The sequence below is a fragment of the Coregonus lavaretus genome (genome assembly GCF_964263955.1).
Source record: "Coregonus lavaretus genome assembly, chromosome: 22".
Taxonomy (NCBI): Eukaryota; Metazoa; Chordata; class Actinopteri; order Salmoniformes; family Salmonidae; genus Coregonus; species Coregonus lavaretus.
In genome coordinates, this window is record NC_140009.1 from 34,720,798 (window position 1) to 34,748,297 (window position 27,500).

The following is a 27,500-nucleotide window of genomic DNA, read 5'->3' on the forward strand; positions in this document are numbered from 1 at the left end:
ACTGAACATGGAGTGGAGGAAAATATTACGTGTTAGTGTGTGTCTCGGTGTGTGTGTGTGTGTGTGTACGTGCGGGTGTGTTAAGGTCCTTGAGCGAGGTATGCTCCCATCTGGCTGTCGGTGTTGGTTAGGTACATGCAGCACATGGATGGATTGGGGGACTGAGCTACTCTGATAAATTCCTCTACCTCGAAAAGCAAGCTGATTTAGTCAAGAATCTCTCTCTTTCTTTCTCTTTATCGCTCTCTCTCTTCCTCCCTCTCCTCTTTCTTTCTTTCTTTCTTTCTTTCTTTCTTTCTTTCTTTCTTTCTTTCTTTCTTTCTTTCTTTCTTTCTTTCTTTCTTTCTTTCTTTCTTTCTTTCTTTCTTTCTTTCTTTCTTTCTTTCTTTCTCCCTCCCTCATACCCTTTTGAAAGGTTTCTCATAATGAAGTTCAGCAGGAAGAGCAGCAGTCTATTAGAATAGTGAGGTTGAGTTAAAGCAGCGGGTGGCATGTGGATATGTAATAAGAACAAAGACCATGCTCACGAAGTCCAGACCCAGAACACACTCTACTGTTGTAACGTTTACCAGATCATCCTCACAGTCAGGCATAAACTGTCCGGTTATTTACTTATACACATGCGTACACACCCATATGCACGCGTACACGTACACACACATACACATACACCCACACACACACAGGGGATAGGGATTCCTAGGGCTCTGGGGTTTGAGTTAAAACACAGGGTGTGTGTAGCGTACAGGTTTACCTGATCATGATGCCAGGCAATTTCTGCATATCTTCCCGAACACTATATATCAGACCTGGGTTCAAACACTACTCAAAATGTGTCTACTGTTTTTTTTTATCGTGTTGGTATGTGGTGAATTTTCAAAACTCTTAGTACAAAACTCCAAACTGGTAACACTAGTAACGCAGCCAGTCTTACATTCAAAATCTTTCATTGTGCATTCATTTTGTTTGTAGACATCTTTCACCACACAACCATTGATCCAAAATATAAGTTTACTGTGAAATATAATTAGAACATTGGTTTAATCACCAAAACACAACATAATGATTTCTTCTCAATTTAGTTATTTTAACAACCAGCAAAAAATTTAAGATACATGTTTCAAAATTGCCCTTTGAATGTAGTATGATACAGTACTGTACATTGCAGTACATTATACTGTTTTCACATAAAGCAATACACTTGCACTACCGATTAAAATTCACTGAACATCACATTTCCATAATTTCTATCCCATGTGTGATCAAAGGTGTGATCATTGAAGACATCTTTCACAATGTAATCAAATGAAAGAAGCATAATGTTTAGCAGGCACAAGTTTGCATCAAGTCTGTCTTGCGCATTTAGCCATAGGTTCTCATCGAAATCGCTGTAAATATCCTCATTGTTCATGCACCTGGGGAAAAACCTTTTGGCATGGCGAATCCAACCCTGGAATAGATCTGGAATGAAATCATTGCATGCCTCATCCATGGCCTGAAGGAGGGTGGTACGCTCATGGGGATGGCAATCATACATCTTCCACCTGTATTGTAATGATGTATTGTTTTTTATAGTATTGCTTTGTACTTATGTATTGTAGTGGTCCTGTACGTGGTTCAGCTCATAAGAGCATGCCACTTGCAACACCAGAATTGTGGGTTTGATTCCCACTGGGGTCACATACCAAAATGTGTGGACTGTTGTCACTTTGGATGAAGAGTCTGCTACGTAAATTGCATATATTACAGTATTACAGAACTGTATTGGCCAATGCAATTTTAGTAAAGCAGTGTGAACTCCGCCCCACCCTAAAAGACCCCAGCAACTTCGTTTTGGATACATGTTTACTGTATAAGGGATGCATTTCTTTCTTGTTTTGGAGTTTCTGGATTGTTTGCATATTGGTATTGTATTGATATTGTATTACTGCACTGTAGGAGCTAGAAACACAAGCATATCGCTGCACCTTCTGTAACATCTGCTACTCTGAATACGTGATCAATAAACTTTGATTTGATTTGTTACAGTACATCTCTGATCTTGTCATTATCAGATTTTTTAAAAAACTTACTGTGAAGTATACTCATAATAGTCATCATCAAAGTAGTACATTGGAGTATATATCATACTTTTTGTGTTTCTACTTTACAGACATACATTTTCATTATGTAGTTCTCAAAATCTGTAGTAGACAAATCAGTTTTACATGTCAAATCTATAGGTTTACCAAACGTTTAAGTGATCATCAATTAAGAGCAGTCGGATTACGGAATAGTAAATTGTATTTTAATAAAAGAGAAGAGAATCATATCAAAAGTAATGTGTGCATTGCAATGTGAAACATGTATTTCTAGATGAAACACTGATTAAGTTTGGTGAAAAAGTGACTGTATGATTTTGTGTGTTGTACATAGTCAACTGAAAAGTTTTGAAACAACTGCCTTTTTGATGATCTGTTTTGAGTTTTGCACTAAGTCTTGTGAAAATGTACCACATACTTTTGCCTGCCTGGAGTGTCAGATGGGCGGGGTTTGTAGTTTTGGGACTATTCTATTGGTCCATGAAGCCAGGCAAGCTCAATCAAGCACAGATACAGTATTTTGAAATGATTTCAATTACTATTTGAATCCAGGTCTGCTGTTTATCAAAGGATTATGCAGTGAGTGCAGTAGAACTACTACCCACTGAGGTTCAATCTCAGGGAGTCATAGGGAGATTGTAAATCAGCAGGCTTTCTTTCTTATTACTGCCTGGACATACTCAGAAGGACGCTCAAATACCTCAGATGCCTTCAGTTTAATCTCTAGGCCTTTCGTAATGGATACACTCCAGCCTCATAGAGCAGAGCAGCAAGGGGCAGCCCAACCCATTGACGTTGTTATCATATGAAATACTCAAGTTCAAACTATCCAACGGGCACATATTTCATTTAGGAGTGAATGAATATTATTTTCATACTCTTCTGCTCCTTCATTAAATAAAAAAGAAAAAAATCAGTTCATTTGTATATACAGTGCATTCGGAAAGTATTCAGACCCCTTGACTTTTCCCACATTTTGTTATGTTACAGCCTTATTTTAAAATGGATTAGATAGTTTTTTCCCCTCATCAATCGACAAACAATACCCCATACTGACAAAGTCAGGGGCGGCAGGTAGCTTAGTGGGTAAGAGCGTTGTGCCAGTAACCGAAAGGTCGCTGGTTCTAATCCCCGAGCCGACTAGGTGAAAAATCTGTCGATGTGCCCTTAAGCAAGGCACTTAACCCTAATTGCTCCTGTAAGTCGCTCTGGATAAGAGCGTCTGCTAAATGACTAAAATGTAAAATGTAAAAATGTAAAGTAAAAACTGGTGTTTGAAAATGTATTATTTTTAAACCCCGGAAATATCACATTTACATAAGTATTCAGACCCTTTACTCAGTACTTTGTTGAAGCACCTTTGGCAGCCTCGAGTCTTCTTGGGTATGACGCTACAAGCTTGGCACACCTGTATTTGAGGAGTTTCTCCCATTCTTCTCTGCAGATCCTCTCAAGCTCTGTCAGGTAGGATGGGGAGCGTCGCTGCACAGCTATTTTCAAGTCTCTCCAGAGATGTTCGATCGGGTTCAAGTCCGGGCTCTGGCTGTCCACTCAAGGACATTCAGACACTTGTCCCGAAGCCACTCCTGCGTTGTCTTGGCTGTGTGCTTAGGGTTGTTGTCTTGTTGGAAGGTGAACCTTTGCCCCAGTCTGAGGTCCTGAGCGCTTTGGAGTAGGTTTTCATCACTTTGTTTTTTGCTTATGCATCCTTATTTCGACACCAAACCCACCACTGGTGTGTGTGGCCAAAGAGCTCTGGAGTTTGTTAAACGGCATTGGCACTTGGATTGGAACCAGTGCTATGGTCAGATGACATGAAAATAGAGCTCTTTGGCCACCACACTAGTGGTGGGTTTGGTGCCAAAATAAGGATGCATAAGCAGAAAATAACCTTATACCTACTGTAAAATAACACACAGTCAAACTCACACAGAGATGGCTTAAATACAGACAATGGGTTTGTTTGAAGACTGCTATCCGTCTCACATGACTCTCAGCTCATCAGGTCTGCGCCCCAAATGGCACCCTATTCCCAGTGCACTATATAGGGAAAACAGTGCTATTTGGAATGCAACCCATAATTTCCTCTTAATGTCACACATGTCCTAGAGGAGTAGGCTAAGGCGACGGGTTGAGATATTAATCAGTACTGTATGTCAATAGAACCTAAGCTTCCTGTCCCCACTCCCTCCCCTCCTCCCTCTCTTCCTCCCCTTCCCCTCATTGAGGGAGTTAACTGCAATGCGGAAGTCAAAGATGAAAATCAATGGAGCATTCTGGACCTCCATCAACCTCTATACAGCCACCCAGCCAAGACACAACCAACTCACCACTTCCTAATCAATGCTTAATAATGGATGGATAAAATCAATGGGTTCCTTTAGTAGAGCTTGGTGCTATTATGTGAATGTGCTGTGCTGTGTGTATGTGTGTATGTGTGTGTGTCTGTGCCTGTGTGTGTGTAAATGTGTGTGTTGTGTGTGTGTGTCATAGCCAAGGCCTGAGACAACCGGGAGTCATAGAAAAGCTTACAGGAAATAATGTGTACTAACAACATGCATAAAAATGAGCATATACCATTTAGCTTTTTGCATTCAGCAGTGAGGGGGAGCCACAGATTAAACAACTATTCGGCATGAGAGCAGGAACTCACTGTCAGAGAAAAAGAGATGGACAGAGAGAGAGATGGGCATAACGAAACAGATTTACATTTTTGTGTTATTGAGGTTGATTTGTGATTTTTACAGTAGCTGGTCAGCAACATTGGCTGCTGTAGGCTGCTACAGGGGGGAAATAAACTGCTCTCAACCAGCAGAATGAACTCTTTTTTGAATGGATAGAAACATTTCCCCCATAGAGGCATGACAAACCATACATCTGTGGGGCTATTATAGTTTGAATTAAAGATGATATCTGTCATTCATTATTATAACCTGACAAGAACATCCAACCTGGTGTTTTTTTTTTGTAGTTAGTAGAAACTGGGAAGGCCTGTAGCATTGTTAAAGTGTTTTGTTGTTTGACTGACTGGTTTGTGGATCCGTGCCTGGATTGCTCATCTTGGCCTCTGAGAAGACAGAAGTCGTAAGTCATGAAGTCATTGAGCAACTGCAGCTCTGCTCTGCTCCCTGCTTCTCCTAGCCTCCCCCTGACCCCAACAATGGCCTTCTCCTCCCTAATCCAACCCGTGAAACCTTCTCTCTACTCTTACTTTCGCCCCAGAAATAAGAGGACTGCCTCGCACAACTGTGTGTGTGTGTGTGTGTGTGTGTGTGTGTGTGTGTGTGAGCTCAAACGAGATACAGTACATCTATGCTCATGCCAGTACAATATATAGATCTGTCACTGAGCTAGCCTTTTTCTAACATCCATATTTTTTATTTACAGTATGATTTAGTATATAAAAACTCCCACGTAAAACTTGTCCTCCTCATACCATGGTAATGATTAGGACAGAGAATGTACCAGTCTGTACTAAGCCTCCACATCTGGGGCTGTATATTGCCTTGAGACTGTAGCATAGCCTCCTACACACCGGATTGTATTTGAGAAGGCCCACAGGTAATCTCAGCTGAATAGACACTGCTGCCAGGGGGAGAGAGATATGAAGTGGAGGAGAGGGAGAGAGAGAGAGAGAGTTATAAAGGCAGGAGAGCGAGATATATGGAGTGGAGAAGAGAGACAGAGAGAGAGGGAGAGGGAGAGAGATATGAAGTGGTGGAAGAGAGAGAGAGAGATATATGGAGTGGAGGAGAAATCAGTCTAAAAGGGTTCTTCGGCTGTCCCCATAGGAGAACCGTTTGAAGAACACCTTTTGGTTCCAGGTAGAACCCTTTCCACAGAGGGTTCTACATAGAACCCAAAAGAGTTCTAACTGGAACCAAAAAGGGTTCTACCTGGAACCAAAAAGGGTTATCCTATGCGGACAGCCGCAGAACACTTTTGGAACCCTTTTTCCTAAGAGTGTAGAGAAACAGGCGGAGCTGTAAGCCTTTCTGTTCATTGCAGGAAAAGAGAGAGAGAGTGAGGGAATAAAAAAAGGATAGAGAGCTTCACTTCTCTGTTGGTATTGACTTTACGCTCTTGATCCGATTGGCTACCTTGGTTGATGTGTTTATTACACCCCCTCGTCTCCCTCCAGCGTTCACCTGCGTCTGTTTTCTCCGTGCTCCTCTGTTTGTTACCCCACCTGCGTCTGTTTTCTCTTTGCTCCTCTGTTTGTTACCCCAGCGAGAGAGAGAAAGACAGAGGGAGAGAAAGACAGAGAGAGAGAAAGACAGAGGGAGAGAAAGACAGAGGGAGAGAAAGACAGAGGGAGAGAAAGAGAAAAGAGTGGGAGAGAAAGAGAAAAGAGTGGAAGAGAAAGAGAAAGAGAGGGAGTCTATACCTGAGAGGGAGGCATGTTAAAGGACTATTTATCAGCACAGCAAGCGTTGAGGGGTATACAATCACTCTCTCTCTCTCTCTCTCTCTCTCCCTTCAATCTCTCTAGGGTCCATGCCACACTGTGCGTGTGAGCGTATATGTGTGCATGCATGTAGAGTGAGGGAAAAAAGTATTTGATCCCCTGCTGATTTTGTACGTTTGCCCACTGACAAAGAAATGATCAGTCTATAATTTTAATGGTAGGTTTATTTGAACAGTGAGAAACAGAATAACAACAACAAAATCCAGAAAAACGCGTGTCAAAAATGTTAGAAATTGATTTGCATTTTAATGAGGGAAATAAGTATTTGACCCCCTCTCAATCAGAAAGATTTCTGGCTCCCAGGTGTCTTTTATACAGGTAACGAGCTGAGATTAGGAGCCCACTCTTAAAGGGAGTGCTCCTAATCTCAGCTTGTTACCTGTATAAAAGACACCTGTCCACAGAAGCAATCAATCAATAAGATTCCAAACTCTCAACCATGGCCAAGACCAAAGAGCTCTCCAAGGATGTCAGGGACAAGATTGTAGACCTACACAAGGCTGGAATGGGCTACAAGACCATCGCCAAGCAGCTTGGTGAGAAGGTGACAACAGTTGGTGCGATTATTCGCAAATGGAAGAAACACAAAATAACTGTCAATCTCCCTCGGCCTGGGGCTCCATGCAAGATCTCACCTCGTGGAGTTGCAATGATCATGAGAACGGTGAGGAATCAGCCCAGAACTACACGGGAGGATATTGTCAATGATCTCAAGGCAGCTGGGACCATAGTCACCAAGAAAACAATTGGTAACACACTACGCCGTGAAGGACTGAAATCCTGCAGCTCCCGCAGGGTCCCCCCGCAAGGTCCCCCTCAAGAAAGCACATATACAGGCCCTTCTAAAGTTTGCCAATGAACATCTGAATGATTTAGAGGAGAACTGGGTGAAAGTGTTGTGGTCAGATGAGACCAAAATCGAGCTCTTTGGCATCAACTCAACTCGCCGTGTTTGGAGGAGGAGGAATGCTGCCTATGACCCCAAGAACAACTTCACCGCATCAAAGGGACGATGGACGGGGCCATGTACCGTCAAATCTTGGGTGAGAACCTCCTTCCCTCAGCCAGGGCATTGATAATGGGTCGTGGATGGGTATTCCAGCATGACAATTACCCAAAACACACGGCCAAGGCAACAAAGGAGTGGCTCAAGAAGAAGCACATTAAGGTCCTGGAGTGGCCTAGCCAGTCTCCAGACCTTAATCCCATAGAAAATCTGTGGAGGGAGCTGAAGGTTCGAGTTGCCATACGCCAGGCTCGAAACCTTAATGACTTGGAGAAGATCTGCAAAGAGGAGTGGGACAAAATCCCTCCTGAGATGTGTGCAAACCTGGTGGCCAACTACAAGAAACATCTGACCTCTGTGATTGCCAACAAGGGTTTTGCCACCAAGTACTAAATCATGTTTTGCAGAGGGGTCAAATACTTATTTCCCTCATTAAAATGTAAATCAATTTATAACATTTTTGACATGGTTTTTCTGTTTTTTTGTTGTTGTTATTCTGTCTCTCACTGTTCAAATAAACCTACCATTAAAATGATAGACTGATCATGTCTTTGTCAGTGGGCAAACGTACAAAATCAGCAGGTGATCAAATACTTTTTCCCCCTCACTGTATGTGCATGCATGCATAAGTCATGTGATTGCATGCTTGTGTCTGTGAGGGTTTGGGTCTGTGTGCAATGAGTCCCCTGCACACACAGAGAGAGAGAGAGAGAGAGAGAGAGAGAGAGAGAGAGAGATGAGAGAGAGAGAGAGAGAGAGAGAGAGAGAGAGAGAGGAGAGAGAGAGAGAGAGAGAGAGAGAGAGAGAGAGAGAGAGAGAGAGAGAGAGAGAGAGAGAGAGAGAGAGAGAGAGAGAGAGAGAGAGAGAGAGAGAGAGAGAGAGAGAGAGAGAGAGAGAGAGAGAGAGAGACCCTGCCAACCAACAATTACTAGCCGCCTGATCTCGCGAGCTTACATGGATGGTCACTACACAATAGAGCGGCGGTAATCAGTCTGGTAATTATGATGGTAACAATAACTGGAGCAACAATATTCACCCTGGTCTCACACTCCACAGCCCCTCCATCTGCTCTGGGTACACACTGTAACACACTGATCCAGCCAGCCTGCTGTGTTCCCTCTGAGGACAAGACAGCCCTGGAGCTTTACTGTCTCTTCACTATTATATACTGTCTCTCTACACTACTATATACTGTCTCTCTACACTACTATATACTGTCTCTCTACACTACTATATACTGTCTCTCTACACTACTATATACTGTCTCTCTACACTACTATATACTGTCTCTACACTACTATATACTGTCTCTCTACACTACTATATACTGTCTCTCTACACTACTATATACTGTCACTCTACAGTCGTGGTCAAAAGTTTTGAGAATGACACAAATACAAATTTTTACAAAGTCTGCTGCCTCAGTTTTGATGATGGCAATTTGCATATACTCCAGAATGTTATGAAGAGTGATCAGATGAATTGTAATTAATAGCAAAGTCCCTCTTTGCCATGAAAATGAACTTAATCCCCAAAAAACATTTCCACTGCATTTCAGCCCTGCCACAAAAGGACCAGCTGCCATCATGTCAGTGATTCTCTCGTTAACAGAGGTTAGAGTGTTGACGAGGACAAGGCTAGAGATCACTCTGTCATGCTGATTGAGTTAGAATAACAGACTGGAAGCTTTAAAAGGAGGGTGGTGATTTAAATCATTGTTCTTTCTCTGTTACCTGCAAGGAAACACGTGCCGTCATCATTGCTTTGGACAAAAAAGGTCTTCACAGGCAAGGATATTGCCTCTAGTAAGCTTGCACCTAAATCAACCATTTATCGGATCATCAAGAACTTCAAGGAGAGAGGTTCAATTGTTGTGAAGAAGGCTTCAGGGTGCCCAAGAAAGTCCAGCAAGCGCCAGGACCGTCTCCTAAAGTTGATTCAGCTGCGGGATCGGGGCACCACCAGTGCAGAGCTTGCTCAGGAATGGCAGCAGGCAGGTAGTGAGTCGAAGACTTTTGGAGGATGGCCTGGTGTCCAGCCACCCTAGTCATAGACTGTTCTCCCTGCTACCGCACGGCAAGCGGTACCGGAGTGCCAAGTCTAGGTCCAATAGACTTCTCAACAGCTTCTACCCCCAAGCCATAAGACTCCTGAACAGCTAATCATGGCTACCCGGACTATTTGCACTGCCCCCCCACCCCATCCTTTTTACGCTGCTGCTACTCTGTTAATTATTTATGCATAGTCACTTTAACTCTACCCACATGTACATATTACTTCAACTACCTCAACTAGCCGGTGCCCCCGCACATTGACTCTGCACCGGTACCCCCCTGTATATATAGCCTTTTTTTATTTAAAAATAAATGCACTGTTGGTTAAGGGCTGTAAGTAAGCATTTCACTGTAATGTCTGCACCTGTTGTATTCGGCGCATGTGACCAATACAATTTGATTTGATTTGATTTGAAGAAGGGCAGCAAAGAAGCCACTTCTCTCCACGAAAAACATCAGGGACAGACTGATATTCTGCAAAAGGTACAGGCATTGGACTGCTGAGGACTGGGGTAAAGTCATTTTCTCTGATGAATACCCTTTCCGATTGTTTGGGGCATCCGGAAAACACCTTGCCCGGAGAAGACAAGGTGAGCGCTACCATCAGTCCTGTGTCAAGCCAACAGTAAAGCATCCTGAGACCATTCATGTGTGGGGTTGCTTCTCAGCCAAGGAAGTGGGTTCACTCACAATTTTGCCTAAGAACACAGCCATGAATAAAGAATGGTACCAACACATCCTCAGAGAGCAACTTCTCCCAACCATCCAAGAACAGTTTGGTGATGACCAATGCCTTTACCAGCATGATGGAGCACCTTGCCATAAGGCAAAAGTGATAACTAAGTGGCTCGGGGAACAAAACATCGAACATTTGGGTCCATGGCCAGGAAACTCCCCAGACCTTAATCCCATGGTGAATTTGTGGTCGATCCTCAAGAGGCGGTTGGACAAACAAAACCCCACAAATTCAGACAAACTTCAAGCATTGATTATGCAAGAATGGGCTGCCATCAGTCAGGATGTGGCCCATAAGTTAATTGACAGCATGCCAGGGCGGATTGCAGAGGTCTTGAAAAATAACACTGCAAATATTGACTCTTTGCATAAACGTAATGTAATTGTCAATAAAAGCCTTTGACACTCATGGAATGCTTGTAATTATACTTATATATACAGTATACCATAGTAACATCTGACAAAAATATCGCATAACATTGAAGCAGCGAACTTTGTGAAAACCAATACTTGTGTCATTCTCAAAACTTTTGACCACGACTGTACACTACTATATACTGTTTATCTACACTACTATATACTGTCTCTCTACACCACTACAGTGAGGAGAAAAAGGAGGGATTTTGTCCCACTCCTCTTTGCAGATCTTCTCCAAGTCATTAAGGTTTCAAGGCTGACGTTTGGCAACTCAAACCTTCAGCTCCCTCCACAGATTTTCCATGGGATTAAGGTCTGGAGACTGGCTAGGCCACTCCAGGACCTTAATGTGCTTCTTCTTGAGCCACTCCTTTGTTGCCTTGGCCGTGTGTTTTGGGTCATTGTCATGCTGGAATACCCATCCACGACCCATTTTCAATGCCCTGGCTAAGGGAAGGAGGTTCTCACCCAAGATTTGACGTCCCTTTGATGCAGTGAAGTTGTCCTGTCCCCTTAGCAGAAAAACACCCCCAAAGCATAATGTTTCCACCTCCATGTTTGACGGTGGAGATGGTGTTCTTTGGGTCATAGGCAGCATTCCTCCTCCTCCAAACACGGCGAGTTGAGTTGATGCCAAAGAGCTCGATTTTGGTCTCATCTGACCACAACACTTCACCCAGTTCTCCTCTGAATCATTCAGATGTTCATTGGCAAACTTCAGACGGGCATGTATATGTGCTTTCTTGAGCAGGGGGACCTTGCGGGCGCTGCAGGATTTCAGTCCTTCACGGTGTAGTGTGTTACCAATTGTTTTCTTGGTGACTATGGTCCCAGCTGCCTTGAGATCATTGACAAGATCCTCCCGTGTAGTTCTGGGCTGATTCCTCACCGCTCTCATGATCATTGCAACTCCACGAGGTGAGATCTTGCATGGAGCCCCAGGCCGAGGGAGATTGACAGTTCTTTTGTGTTTCTTCCATTTGCGAATAATCGCACCAACTGTTGTCACCTTCTCACCAAGCTGCTTGCTGATGGGCTTGTAGCCCATTCCAGCCTTGTGTAGGTCTACAATCTTGTCCCTGACATCCTTGGAGAGCTCTTTGATCTTGGCCATGGTGGAGAGTTTGGAATATGATTGATTGATTGATTCTGTGGACAGGTGTCTTTTATACAGGTAACAAGCTGAGATTAGGAGCACTCCCTTTAAGAGTGTGCTCCTAGACACCTGGGAGCCAGAAATCTTTTTGATTGAGAGGGGGTCAAATACTTATTTCCCTCATTAAAATGCAAATCAATTTATAACATTTTTGACATGCGTTTTTTTTGGATTTTTTTGTTGTTATTCTGTCTCTCACTGTTCAAATAAACCTACCATTAAAATGATAGACTGGTCATTTCTTTGTCAGTGGGCAAACGTACAAAATCAGCAGGGGATCAAATACTTTTTTCCCTCACTGTATACATTGTCTATCTACACTACTATATACTGTCTCTCTACACTACCATATACTGTCTCTCTACACCACTATACACTGTCTATCTACACTACTATATACTGTCTCTCTACACTACCATATACTGTCTCTCTACACCACTATACACTGTCTATCTACACTACTATATACTGTCTCTCTACACTACCATATACTGTCTCTCTACACCACTATACACTGTCTATCTACACTACTATACACTGTCTCTCTACACTACTATATCCGGTCTCTTTACACCACTATATACTTTCTCTACCTCCACCTGGAAGACATGGAGCTAGAGATGCCAAGTTTGGCTGAGTGTACATACTGTATATGTCCATTAGCCTCGACTCCAGCCATTCTAGGACTACAGTGTCTGGTAGTATGAGACGACATGTGCAGAACAATAGATCAAAGTTTGTGTTGACACAGTTTCCAGAGAGGAGATGAGGCAGCCAGCAGCCATAGCGGCCTTGGCTTTAGTCTGGGAACTTCCTAGATGATATTATGATGATAGAAAAAACTCAGTCTCTCTTTATCCCTGGTGTTTTCTTAGTCTGGTTGCCTTCCCACTTGGCACAGACGTCAGTTCAACGTCTAGTTTTGATTTACATTTGATTGTTGTCAACCAACGTGAATCCAATGTGAATTCAACCAAACATTTCACTGTGTCATTGGATTTAGTTTAAAAGTTGGGTGAAAAAAAGACAACATTTCCTTAAGTTGATGAGTTTTTGCAAATCCAACCAGTTTTCAACGTTGATTCAATGTCATCACATTGAATTTTTGGGTAAAATAAACGTGGAAATAACGACCAGTTTTTGCCCAGTGGGTGTTGGGGAAGCTACTCTGAAAATATAGTTTACCAAGCTACCAATTACTTCACAATGGAAGAAGTTAAGCTACACTAAAGCTACCCTTAAGAAGCATATAGTTTACGTAACTTAAGAGACATTTTGAAAAGTAATTCTCTACGTCCAAACTACCTCCTGAAAAGTTATCATATGTAAATCTGAAATATCATAGACTACAAATTGCAACAGATAACTCTGGAGTCAGATAACATAATGTGCAATTTAGCCTATTAAACAAAAAAACTATTTTCTGTTCTTTTAGCAAACTAAGTAGTGTGTTCCAGTCGTTAGCTACACCACTACATGGCTATGGTATGTATTAATTACTGAAAACACTACCAAGATTTGAATTTAGTTCAACTACCACCAAGCTACAGCAAAATGTAATTAAATGACTAGTTGAACTACACTACTCCCCGTCACTGGTCATCAGCTTATAAGGTCTCATTCCACAGGACATTATGGAAAAAGCCGCCAAAATAGCAGAAATTGAAAGTATGTAAGAGCTTCAGACTGGGCTGTGTTCAGTATTGAAATATATTTTTTAAACTGCCAGCACCCCATCCCCCTTTCCTCCCTCTCCCCTCTCTCTCCAACAAATCTCCCTCATATGTTTCCTCTCCAACTCTGTTTCTCTCTCCCTCTCTCACACACGCACACTCTCCCGGCTCCCCCAGCGGGGAGAACAAATAGCCCAGTCTGAGTTTTGGGCAGAAAGTCGTATGATTTGCCTGAGAGGAATGTGAACATCAAGTGGAACATTAAGATCATTCCTGGGGCATTCTCACTCTCTCTCTCTCGCTCTCCCTCTCTCTGTTTCTTTCTCTCTCCACTCCCTCTCTCTCTCATACAGTCAGTGAACCTAGTATTAATAACTTCTTTCCCCTTCTCACTGTTTTCTATTTTTTCACAGTTCACCCCCTCATTCTCTTTTGCTCTACTAAACCTTTCCTCTTGCTCTCTCCTTCTCTCCCCTCCCTCTCTCCCTCTCTCCTTCTCTCCCCTTCTCTCCTCTCCCTCTCTCCTTCTCTCCTCTCCCCTTCTCTCCCCTTCTATCCTCTCCCTCTCTCCTTTCCCTCGCTCCTTATTATTATTATATTCTCTCCTTCTCTCCCTCTAATCCTGCCGGCTGTGTTTGTAAACATGCGGAACAGAATTATTAGACACAGGAGTGCATTCCATACCTTGTTTAGAAAGAATCTCCAGGCGAGAGAGAGAGAGAGAGTAAGGCGAAAAGAGAAAGAAAGAGAGAGAGTTATACAGAGAGGAGGGAAAACGGATTGTAGACATTCCATGCACCTTCACATTGAGCTCATCTGTCTTCCTCCTCCAGGACTTAGCCTCATGCTGCCTGTAGCTTGTGCAATGATGAGATTAGCACATACCTGACTGTGCAACTGGTACACACTGTGCTTACTTCTTCACTTCATCATGGTGGTTTGTTGTTCTCTCTAAGAGCACTGCAGTGAGGCGTCATCCGAATAACTTGGTCTATATCCACGTTGAGCTGAAGCTCATGATGCCTGTCATTTGGTAATGTGATTATTTACCACATACCTGACTATGTGTCTGTGTGTACAGACACAGAGGAACTTTCCATAACAACAGAGAGCAAACTCATATAGCACAGAAACTACTCAACAGCTCCGTGAGTATGTGTGCTCAGTGTGTGTGTGTGTGCTCAGTGTGTGTGTGCATTTGTTTTATTTCTGTGTGTGTGTGTGTGTTTTTCAATCTGAATGAATGGCGAATGGACTTTACCGTCCCCAAGATAAAGCTGTTGTCTGTCCCTGACTGATTGACCATGAGCGCTCTGTCTTGGTTGTGTCTGGAAGAGTAGGGCAGTCAGTCACCTCGACCTGAGACCTTGCTCTGCAGTTCAGTACAGTAGTTGGTTAAAAAACATCAGATTAAAGGTCACAGCAGGCTTGGTAAACAAACTGTCTGCATACTATAGCACTTCCTCGTCTACAGAGACACTAAGAACAGAGATACTGAGAACAGAGATACTGAGAACAGAGATACTGAGGATTAATAAACCAGCTTTCGTCATCCTTAGTGTCTTTGTTTTTCTCACTTGTAGCTATGATTGGGTCTGAGCGCCTGAATAGATCTCTCTATTCAGAACTAATTTCATCTTGCATGGCAATGGCTGTAAGAGTATTTGTAAAATGCAATGAGTTCAAGGCATTACCTTGAATTGAGAATGTGATTGAAGATGGAAGAAATACATTTGCTGACAGGTACACTAAGACTATTAAAGGAACACTATGTTAAGCCATTGTCACAGAATATAAGCTGTCTTGGAAGTGTTTGTTCTGTGGCTTATGGTATATCTGGTGTATACAGTAGATATGTGAGAACTGAATGACTGTTAGTGGTGCACGGCTCTCTCTCTCTCTGTGTATGAGAAGGCTCATTTCATGTCTTTATGACAGCTTATATTTTGTGTGGATGTCCCTTAGTGCTCCTGGGTTTAGTTGCTATGGCAATGGGCATTAGTAGGAAGGAGTGAGTGTGTGGGTGCGTGCATGCGTGTGTGACAGCCATTGGTAGGAATGATAATATGCGCTTGGAGACAATCATTCAGAGTACCATGAGAGACTTATAAACCTTATGTGCTTTCATCGTATATCATCCCCTGTATGGAGGGCATGGAGTCAATACGAAACATACTATACTACCAAGACCTCTGTATTTTGGTTCATTGTACACTATGTCCACCTTTAAAATTGTATCAGCATAGACTTAAAATAGAATGTAAACCTGATCAGTTTAAACTGAACTAAACCGTCTAGAGAACGTCATGGGCTTTGTCCAAAAGGCTATTGCCTGTACCAATGACTGAGGATGAAGTGGGGAGAATGGTGTGCTCATATATTAACCATAGCCTAACCTTTGAGACAATAACAGGGCTCCAAGCTTCTGGTCCTTCTGCCATACAGTTAGAGGACAGGAGGGGAGTATTCATCTTCTCACAGCCAAGGTTCAGGGCCTCACAGCAGGCATCATGGCCCAGTCTTCTACCTAGCAGGTCTGGCCCTGAACCCACAGCCAGCTGCCATGTGAAATCACAATCTATTTTAATTTGCTCTGTATTCTCAGACACTTCATGCATAATGGCAGCCCTGTTTACCCCTAAACAGCAGCGTGTGTGTGTGTGAGTGTATCAGGCAGGCAAGCTGTCTAGTGGAGCTCTATGCTAGAGCAGTGTTAGCACATGCTGCTAGAGTGACTAGAGGGCCACAACCGCTCATCACAGTGATCACACACACACACGCGCACACACACACACACACACACACAGGGTAGGGTAGGACTGCAGGCAGAGTAGAGCAGAGCCAGTGTACCGTAGTACTATCTCCCCATCAGGAGCTCCAGTCATCTCTCCACTCAACCAGGTCACTCGAGCGCCAAGGCGATATTTAACGTTGGTCCAGGTCCCCAGGACATTGGGAAACCGGCTACTATGGGCAACAGCGAACGCTATTACCATCAAGTAGGCTTGCGGTTTGCTAGGGCGTTGTGGACGGGGATGGCGGATGGGCGTAAGCCGTGAGCTCCGGCTCCGAGGGTCGCATGTTCAATCCAGGTGCTAGGCACTTCGTTTTAATTTTGGGGGTTTTAACCCTATCCCAAACACTGTCGAATACTGAAGTCAAACTGTGAGATCTTGTTGCTCCACTACCATCTTGGCACCATCACACCACCAGCCACAGGACTAAGAGCCTGGAGTAGAGCAAGGGATTCAGCATGTGTACATGAGCTCATCTTTACAACACACACACACATACACACGAGTGATTGCACCCTGTAGGTCTCCCATTAACACAGAAGCAATTTTGTAGTGTTGATTTATCTACTGTCTGAGCTGTTGACTGATTTGTCCGTTCGATACTGATCAATAATGCTTACTCCAGGGACACAGTATAGAGAAAAGTTGGGGATGTCGATAGCATGGCTATGTATGAAAATGTATGCACTCACTAACTGTAAGTCGCTCTGGATAAGAGCGTCTGCTAAATGACTAAAATGTAAATGTCAAAAAAATGATGAACATCAGCCTGTATGCAGCCTGTCTACCGAAACGTGACCAAATTAAGATGGTCATGAAAAAAGAATGAATAATGAATTAGGGTTCCGTTTTCAGCTCCTGCTGTTGACTCCAATAGGTCAGTTGCTAATGTCTCAGCGTGTGTGTGAAACGCCTGTGTGGTAATATCTGCAATCTGACTGTGAGAGTGAGTGGTAGCGAGGTAGGGTGAGTTTCTCCTCAGCATGGCAGCAAAAATGAAGGTTGATGGTGCCAACCCAGCAGCGAGTCTTTAATAGCCAACCCAGCAGCTCATAGGCCAGCAGCGAGTCTTTAATAGCCAATCAGCAGCTCATAGGCCAGCAGCGAGTCTTTAATAGCCAACCCAGCAGCTCATAGGCCAGCAGCGAGTCTTTAATAGCCAATCAGCAGCTCATAGGCCAGCAGCGAGTCTTTAATAGCCAATCAGCAGCTCATAGGCCAGCAGCGAGTCTTTAATAGCCAACCCAGCAGCTCAGAGAGACTAGCTCAGAGAGGGCAGCAAGTCTGTGTTACAGCTCTTCTTAAAAATGGAATGCTGTGGTTTCTACACAAACTAAAGTCTAGACTAGTTACCGTCCTGTACAGCGGCTACAGTTTATCATCACATTTCCAGACATCCACAGCAGTAGTACCCAAAGAGAAATGATGACAAAATATATTCATCCTACTCATAGGCCTACTGCATCCATTTGAAAATCTTCATCAATGACAGTTGTAGTCTACATCATACACAACTTGTCCCAGTCTGAGATGAGAGTACCTCATCGGGACAAGTGGTTGGGTTTGGGTGAATCATAGCTCAACATGATGTGATGAGTGTGTGTGCATTCGTGACTCATAGATGAACATGCTGTCATCAATGGGATTAATCATGCATCCTATAATTAGAACCTCTCTGTGACAGTATGACTAACCTCCCTTTGATGTTCTCTTTGATTAGCAATAGGCCATGGTACTCTCATTTCAATATATGAGTGATGACAAGCTATGTCTGTCTGATGATGGTCCTGTAGATGCCATGAGCCATGAATGCTCTCTGCAGTATGAGAGCGATGATAGGCTACGTATGATGATGGGAGAGAGTCTATGATGAAGACGGGCATTTGAAATGGCATACTATTCCCTGTAGTGCACTACTTTAGGACATTTGTGTGTTTCCATTCAGCCAGTAAGGGTTCTGTGTACAGCCAGGTCGCTCAAAATCCACTTCAAAATCTGACGTCCGTCCAGGTACCCAGGGCATCAGGAGATGCCTTCAAAACCGGCCACTAGGGGCAATGGTGAGCGCTATTACCATCAAGTGGGCTTGGGTTTTGCTAGGACGATTTGGATGGGGGTGGTGCATGGGTGTAAGCCCCGAGCTCCAGCGCCAAGGGTTATGTGTTCAATCCCAGTGATAGGCGCTTGTTAAAAAAAATAACATTTTGAACCCTATCCCAAACCTTAACCATTCAGAAATAATGCCTAAACTTAACCGTGTGATTTTGTTGCGGTGTATGTCATTTCTCTCTCTCTCTGACTGGCAGAGACGTATTACAGTGTGATTATGAGAGAGATCACCAGGGCGAGGAGGAGAGGAGGAGAAGAGAGGCAGTCCAGTCAATAAGAGGCCTATCTGACTGAGTCGGCTGGGGACAGGAAATCACTGTTTACCTCCTTGGCTGGCTGGCTCGGCTGGCTGCACGCAGCCTCTCAAGCCCTCTCAACAGCTCTCACAGAATGGCACACGCCATACACACACGCATGCGTCCACATCCAATGACACACCGACACACTAGACACAGACTCAAAGGACCACACACTATACTGCAATCAACGCGGCACTCAGTGCACAGCAGGCTTGGCTTGATGTTTGCGTGCCTGTCTGTATGTACACGTGTGTGTGGTTGTGCACATGCCATATATGTGTGTGTTCTCTTGCCCCCACTGCCCTGCGGGATGTCCTTACCAGTGCCAGCCTGAGCTCCAGATGTATCTGCAGCCGAGAGAGCCCTCTAGGTCATCCAACTCCTCCTCATGCACCTCTTTTCCCTCCCTCCTCCTGACCCCATCCTCTTATTTCCCTATTCCTCATCCCCCTCTTCCCTAATCTTCTCGTCCCCCTCCATATCTCCCCTCCCAGTCAACCACACAATGTTTCAAATTCACCCTGCCTGGTAGTGCTGACCTCCCCTCCCTCGGCCCTGCTCTATCATTTATTTACTGCTGGCTCTCTCTCTCTCTCTCTCTCTCTCTCTCTCAGACATATTCAGAAACACATTTGTTCTCTGATACGCCAGGCGAGCTACTAATAGAATGAGGGGATGCAGGGATACCTCTTGCGTGTGTTTGTGTGTATATGTATGAGAGAGAAATAGAGCGAGAGAGCTGCTAGCAGCATGAATAGAGAACTCTGTAGTTAGTTAGCTACAGCCGTTTCCAAACCACTGAAGCACAGGCCAAGACAGGTCTCAGTAAATCACAGAGACCTCCTGGGTTGTGTTCAGTTGTTACGAAACTGACGAAAATCACTCTAAAATGGAGTGAAACAGGGAGGTAGCGCAACAGGCTTGGTCTATGCGTTTCCTCCCTCCCTCTCTCAGCCTGTAGGTGTGCCAGGCGCAGTGGGGTGTGTACAGTATGTGTGTGTTGGGGTTATATAGTGCTGGTCTCAGCACCTTTAGTCCTGGCTGAACAGGGCAGAGCTGGGGTGGGCTGGGGACAGTGCCGATGTTGGCGAGGGCGCAATGCGGAGGAGGACGTAAAGGAGAGAGGAAGAGAGAGGTGGAGCAGAGTGAAGAAGGGAGGAGGAGGAAGAGTGAGAGGGGTAGGAGGGAGTAGAGTGAGAGAAGGAGAACAGCCAAGTGCCAGCCCTCATTAAGCAAAGGAGCACAAAAATGATCAACGACTCTGGGCCAAGGGCATAAACAAGAGGGAAGACACCAAAATAAACTGACTGGATCAGGGCCTGAGAATAAACTGACTGCATCAGGGCCTGAGAATAAACTGACTGCATCAGGGCCTGAGTGTGTGTGTGTATGTGTGTACTTGCTTTCCTACCTTATCAGGACCCCACTGTCCTAACATTTCAACCGAATGTCCTGACAAGGTAGGAAAACAAGAACTTTTTTGAAAAGTCAGGACCTTTTTCATGTCCTGAATTTGTTAAAATGCTCTTTTAAGCTTAAGGGTTATGTTTAGGGTTAAGGTTAGGTTTATGGTTTGAGGTTAGGGTTAGAGTTAGAGTTAAGGTTAGGGTTAGGTTTAGGGGTTAGGGAAAATAGGATTTGTAATGTTCAAACATTTTTACTCCCCAAAAAGTCCAGAAATGTTTAAAGCTGTGTGTGTGTGTGGTCATAAACCTGGAGACAGAGAGCTAGCTCCATATGTTCCAGAGACCCCAGGTTGTCTGAGGACAGGAAGTAAGCTCCTTGATGGGGTACATCAATACATTACAGTCCAATCTGCCTGTCAAGGAGTCTCCAGTCCTTCAGAGGTTTCATCTTTGTGACTCAGGTCTCCCTATGTCTGTCTGGCTGTCCATTCATCAGTCAGTACGTCTGTCGGTCTGAGAGTGGCCCCAGCCCTACCCCACTGCCTGATGGGAAGAGTGTCCATTTCCTCTTTTCCTCTGAGTGTGTGAAATGTAATCTGTAATCTAGGGGCCAACGCTGAGAGGGGAAAAGAGAGAGAGAGAGAGGGTTAGAGGGAGAGAGACAGGGATATATATTTATTTACTTTTAATTATTCAGGGGAGTGAAATTTAGACCAGTGTCTAATTTGCAATGGTGCTCTGAGGACAAAAATTCCATCAACAAAAATATAAAAACTATAAGACAGCTACAGTTGAAGTCGGAAGTTTACATACACTTAGGTTGGAGTCATTAAAACTTGTTTTTCAACCACTCCACAAATTTCTTGTTAACAAACTATAGTTTTGGCAAGTCGGTTAGGACATCTACTTTGTGTATGACAGAAGTAATTTTCCAACAATTGTTTACAGACAGATTATTTCATTGTATCACAATTCCAGTGGGTCAGAAGTTTACATACAGTAAGATGACCGTGCCTTTAAACAGCTTGGAAAATTCCAGAAAATGATGTCATGGCTTAAGAAGCTTCTGATATGCTAATTGACATAATTTGAGTCAATTGGAGGTGTACCTGTGGATGTATTTCAAGGCCTACCTTCAAACTCACTGCCTCTTTGCTTGATACCACGGGAAAATCAAAAGAAATCAGCCAAGACCTCAGAAAAAAAAATGTGTAGACCTCCACAAGTCTGGTTCATCCTTGGGAGCAATTTCCAAATGCCTGAAGGTACCACGTTCACCTGTACAAACAATAGTATGAAAGTATAAACACCATGGGACCACGCAGCCGTCATACCGCTCAGGAAGGAGACGCATTCTGTCTCCTAGAGATTAACGTACTTTGGTGCGAAAAGTGCAAATCAATCCCAGAACAACAGCAAAGGACCTTGTGAAGATGCGGAAACAGGTACAAAAGTATATATATCCATAGTATAACGAGTCCTATATCGACATAACCTGAAAGGCCACTCAGCAAGGAAGAAGCCACTGCTCCAAAACCGCCATAAAAAAGCCGGACTACGGTTTGCAACTGCACATGGGGACAAAGATCGTACTTTTTGGAGAAATGTCCTCTGGTCTGATGAAACAAAAATAGAACTTTGGCCATAATGACCATCTTATGTTTGGAGGAAAAAGGGGGCCGCTTGCAAGCTAAAGAACACCATCCCAACCGTGAAGCACGGGGGTGGCAGCATCATGCTGTGGGGGTGCTTTGCTGCAGGAGGGACTGGTGCACTTCACAAAATAAATGGCATCACGAGGAAGGAAAATTATGTGGATATATTGAAGCAACATCTCAAGACATCAGTCGCAAATGGGTCTTCCAAATGGAAAATGACCCCAAGCACACTTCCAAAGTTGTGGCAAAATGGCTTAAGGACAACAAAGTCAAGGTATTGGAGTGGCCATCACAAAGCCCTGACCTCAATCCTATAGAAAATGACAGGGCAGAACTGATAAAGCGTGTGCGAGCAATGAGGCCTACAGACCTGACTCAGTTACACCATCTCTGTCAGGAGGAATGGGACAAAATTCACCCAACTTATTGTGGGAAGCTTGTGGAAGGCTACCCGAAACGTTTGACCCAAGTTAAACAATTTAAAAGGCAATGCTACCAAATACTAATTGAGTGCATGTAAATTTCTGACCCACTGGGAATGTGATGAAAGAAATAAAATATGAAATAAATCATTCTCTCTACTATTATTCTGACATTTCACATTCTTAAAATAAAGTGGTGATCCTAACTGACCTAAAACATGGAATTTTTAATAGGATTAAATGTCAGGAATGATGAAAAACTGAGTTTAAATGTATTTGGCTAAGGTGTATGTAAACTTCCGACTTCAACTGTATAAATACATTACATCAGGTTATAAGTGTCAATTTAAACAATTGCACATTTCAGTAAACTCATTTAACAACAGAGTTTTAAACTACCCTATCGGCACCAGGGAATCCAGGTGTAATTTGTTTTGTAAAGTATTCCATAACTGTGGTGCGTTAAAACTAAAGGCAGATTTACCAAACTTTGTGGAGACAAGCGGGACCTCAAGAGTTAACCAACCCTGCAAATGGGTTTGGTATCTAATATTTGTATATTTCAACAGGGAAGTGAGGTATGTTGGAAGCTTGTGGAGCAGAGCTTTGTAAACAAGAAGGGAGTAATGAAGTGATCTACTGGACTTTTGTGAGGCCGACCTTCTGATACAGGATGCAGTGATGAGTATTAAAGCTGTCACCTGTATTAAAGTGAAGGGAGTTATGGTAGACAGCATCCAATGGTTTAAGAGTAGTGGCTGCTGCATTCTGGTAAATGGTGTCAAGAACTAGCAGGAAGGTTGACTGCATAGGCTGCTTCCTAATGTTCTTGGAGAGGCAAGATATATTTCAATAAAAGAAGCCCACTTGAAATCTTAGCTTTTTAAGTAGCTCATCAGTATGTTTTTTAAATGTTAGATCTTCCATCAATCCAAACGTCTGTTTGTGTTAGACTCCTTTGATCTGAAATCACGCAAATGTGGCCTTGGACTGATTCATGCAAATGAATGTCAGACGAAGAAGAGATGACAGAGAAAACTTTACCGATGTCAACTAAATTGAAACATTCATTCTATTGATTTATGACATTCTGATGAGCAAGGGTTTATTTAGTTTTCTAGGGCAACATAATAACAGAAGAGAAGCTGCATGTATCTAATCATATAGACAAGTTGACTAACAAATAGCCTACCAAAATGATAAGCAGAAACATCCAGTGCATTCGGAAAGTATTCAGATCCCTTCACTTTTTCCACATTGTGACGTTGTCTTATTCTAAAATGGATTTCTCATCAATCTACACACAACACCCCATTATGACAAAGCTAAAATTGGTTTTTAGAAATGTTTGCAAATTTATTAAATAAAAAACATGAATACCTTATTTACATAAGTATTCAGACCCTTTGCTATGAGACTCGAAATTGAGCTCAGGTGCATCCTGTTTCCATTGATCATCCTTGAGATGTTTCTACAACTTGATTGGAGTCCACCTGTGGTAAATTCTATTGATTGGACATGATTTGGAAAGGCACACAACTGTCTATGTAAGGTCCCACAGTTGACAGTGCATGTCAGAGCAAAAACCAAGCCATGAGGTCGAAGGAATTGTCCTTAGAGCTCCGAGACAGGATCGTGTCGAGGCACAGATCTGAGGAAGTGTACCAAAAAATGTCTGCAGTATTGAAGGTCCCCAAGAACACAGTGGCCTCCATCATTCTTCAATGGAAGAAGTTTGGAACCACCAAGACTCTTCCTAGAGCTGGCCGCCCGGCCAAACTGAGTAATCGGGGGAGAAGGGCCTAGGTCAGGGAGGTGACCAAGCACTCCACAAAATAGGCCTTTATGGTAGAGTGGCCAGACGGAAGCCACTCCTCAGTAAAAGTCACATGACAGACGGCTTGAAGTTTGCCAAAAGGCACCTAAAGGACTCTGAACATAATAAACAAGATTCTCTGGTCTGATGAAACCAAGATTGAACACTTTGGCCTGAATGCCAAGCATGGCGTCTGGAGGAAACCAGTCACCGCTCTTCACCTGGCCAAAACAATCCCTACGATCAGTGGCAGGGACTGGGAGACAGGATTGAGGGAAAGTTGAACAGAGCAAAGTACAGAGAGGTCCTTGATGAAAACCTGCTGCAGAGCGCTCAGGACCTCAGACTGGGGCGAAGGTTCGCCATCCAACAGGAAAACAACCTTAAGCACACAGCCAACACAGGCTTGGCTTCGGGACAAGTCTCTGAATGTCCTTGAGTGGCCCAGCCAGAGCCCGGACTTGAACCCAATCGAACATCTCTAGAGAGACCTGAAAATAGCAGTGCAGCGATGCTCCCCATCCAACCTGACATAGCTTGAGAGGATCTGCAGAGCAGAATGGGAGAAACTCCCCAAATACAGGTGTACCAAGCTTGTAGCGTCATACCCAAGAAGATTTGAGGCTGTAATCTCTGCCAAAAGGTGCTTCAACAAAGTACATTTACATTTACATTTTAGTCATTTAGCAGACGCTCTTATCCAGAGCGACTTACAGGAGCAATTAGGGTTAAGTGCCTTGCTCAAGGGCACATCGACAGATTTTCACCTAGTCGGCTCGGGGATTAGAACCAGCGACCTTTCGGTTACTGGCACAACGCTTTTACCCACTAAGCTACCTGCCGCCCAGTACTGAGTAGAGGGTCTGAATACTTATGTAAATGTGTTATTTCAGTTTATTTTTTACAACCTTGCAAACATTTCTAAAAACCTGTTTTTGCTTTGTCATTATGGGGTATTGTGTGTAGATTGATGAGGGAAATAAATTATTTAATACATTTTAGAAGATAAGGTAGAACAAAATATGGAAAAATAGAAGGGGTCTGAATACATTGCGAATGAACTGCAATATAAAACGCAACATGTAAAGTGTTGGTCCCATGCACGGCCGGCCCAGTCATTAGGCAGGATTATGCGGCTGCCTATGGCAGCAGATTGACAAGGGAGGCATTTTCTGAGCTAAACTGACCAAGACGCACCTACAACAACACATAACTCTGCCCAAAAACAATGACGATCTCTCAACCAGTAGCATATGGGCTTTTTAGGTGAGCGCTGATGCTGCCTTGTGATAGGCAGTGCCCACTTTGTTAAAGGCAGGGGCGCAAAATATTTTGCTTGTCCATTCCCAGCGCGCCTCTCCAGGGTGCTGTTGGAGAGATGCGTCGCTGTGGCGCTCCACCAACTGTTCCGTCAAAAGATACAGGATATGGTAGAAAGAGTATGTAATGAGATGGACACTTTTTACATCATGCAGGTTTCTCAGATCAAATAGCCTAACCTAAATGGTGTCCAATCAAATAAATATGCTGTTATGTTAACAAACAACATATCCTAAAAACAAGACAGACCAAAGTAAAAAGGACAATATGGAATGGACAATCACAACTGTTTCACCCCATTGTCATGATCAGTGGTTTCAAGTTTGTATCAGTACATTTTTGACAAGCTGATCATAACGAAAAAGAAAATACTTCTGCATTTCCCGCTGTGTAAACACATTGCAAACAGGCTCACGATAACTCCTGATAAAGTTGGGTAGCTGATATTCAGAGCTTAAATAGCCAAATTGATTAGTCACATGAATCAGGACTAATAAAACCAATGCACCTACCACATGGATGGGCATTCATAAAATTCCATTGCAGGCAACATGTTAGGCTACACCCGAGTAAGCACAAGTCTTTTGGACGTCTGTGATGAGTACTGAGGATACGAAGAGGTAGGACGCAGACGCAGGAATCAACAATGTAAAGGTTTACTTAACACTGAGCAAGAGCACAACAGCGAGCGAGGACATGACACTAACGTTCACACACAACACAACACTGAACAGTCCAGGGCTATATAAGGGGTGGTAATGAGATGATGAGGTGCAGGTGCACTGGAGGTGATTAGGGTGCGTTGGGTTTCCATTTCGGTGTTGCGGAGGTGGTGCGCTCAGACCGGTGGCTCAGTAGACCGGCGAATCAGAGCAACGGAGGGGAGCAACGGGAGGAGACGTGACAACGTCTTTTTTTTGTCCTGTCCCAAAGTCAGTTTTTGGTGTTTTACAAATGGTAGGCTTACCACATAGATGGGCATACATAAAGATACAATTTCAGGCAACACTGTAGGCTACACCTCAGTAAGCACGGACCGACGCCGTACGCCTTTTGGACGTCTTTTTTTTGGTGCAGTCCGGACCGGCCTTGATTTCCACATCCACAGACATTGGTTTTTGGTCCGATCCGGATCAGATCTGAACCAATTTATGCCTTTCAACGTAATTTTGCTTACTGGGACTATTCTAGTTTTGTGGAGGCATAGTTTTTTGGTCTCGCCTAGGGCTGCAGAAGGGCAACGACCGGCCCTGGTCCCATGTTTCATGAACTGAAATAAAAGATCCCAGAAATGTTCCATACGCACAAAAAGCGTATTTCTCTCAAATTTTGTGCACAAATTTGTTTACATCCCTGTTAGTGAGCATTTCTCCTTTGCCAAGATTATCCATCCACCTGACAGGTGTGGCATACCAAGAAGCTGATTAAACAGCATGATCATTACACAGGTGCACCTTGTGCTGGGGACAATAAAATGTGCAGTTTTGTCACACAACACAATGCCACATTAGTCTCAAGTTTTGAGGGAGCGTGCAATTGGCATGCTGACTGCAGGAATGTCCGTACTACCAAATTCTCTACCATAAGCCACCTCCAACTTAATTTTTAATAATTTGGCAGTACGTCCAACCGGCCTCACAACCGCAGACCACGTGTAACCATGCCAGCCCAGGACCTCCACATCCGGCTTCTTCACCTGCAGGATCGTCTGAGACCAGCCACCCGGACAGCTGATGAAACTGAGGAGTATTTCTCTCTGTAATAAAGCCCTTTTGTGGGGAAAAACTCATTCTGATTGGCTGGGCCTGGCTCCCCAGTGGGTGGGCCTGGCTCCCAAGTGGGTGGGCCTACCCATCCATGGCTGCGCCCCTGCCCAGTCATGTGAAATACTGTACATAGATTAGGGCCTAATGAATTTATTTAAATTGACTAATTTCCTTATATGAACTGTGACTCAGTAAAATCATTGAAATTGTTGCATGTTGCGTTTATATTTTTCTTCAGTATAAATCGGGCAAAAATAAATCCTGCACCCCCTGTCAAAAAATAGTTCCACCTTCTCTGACTGTAGCCTACAGCACATTT

The 27,500-nt window shown here is 43.7% G+C and overlaps 1 protein-coding gene across 1 annotated transcript in view; it reads left to right on the forward strand.

Moving 5' to 3' along the window:
* The window catches only part of LOC311149367 (rho guanine nucleotide exchange factor 25-like), a gene marked incomplete at its 5' end in the record, with an annotated part of 65,106 nt that overhangs the window by 703 nt on the left and 36,903 nt on the right, over positions 1-27,500 (forward strand). The gene's annotated exons all lie outside the window — the stretch shown is intronic.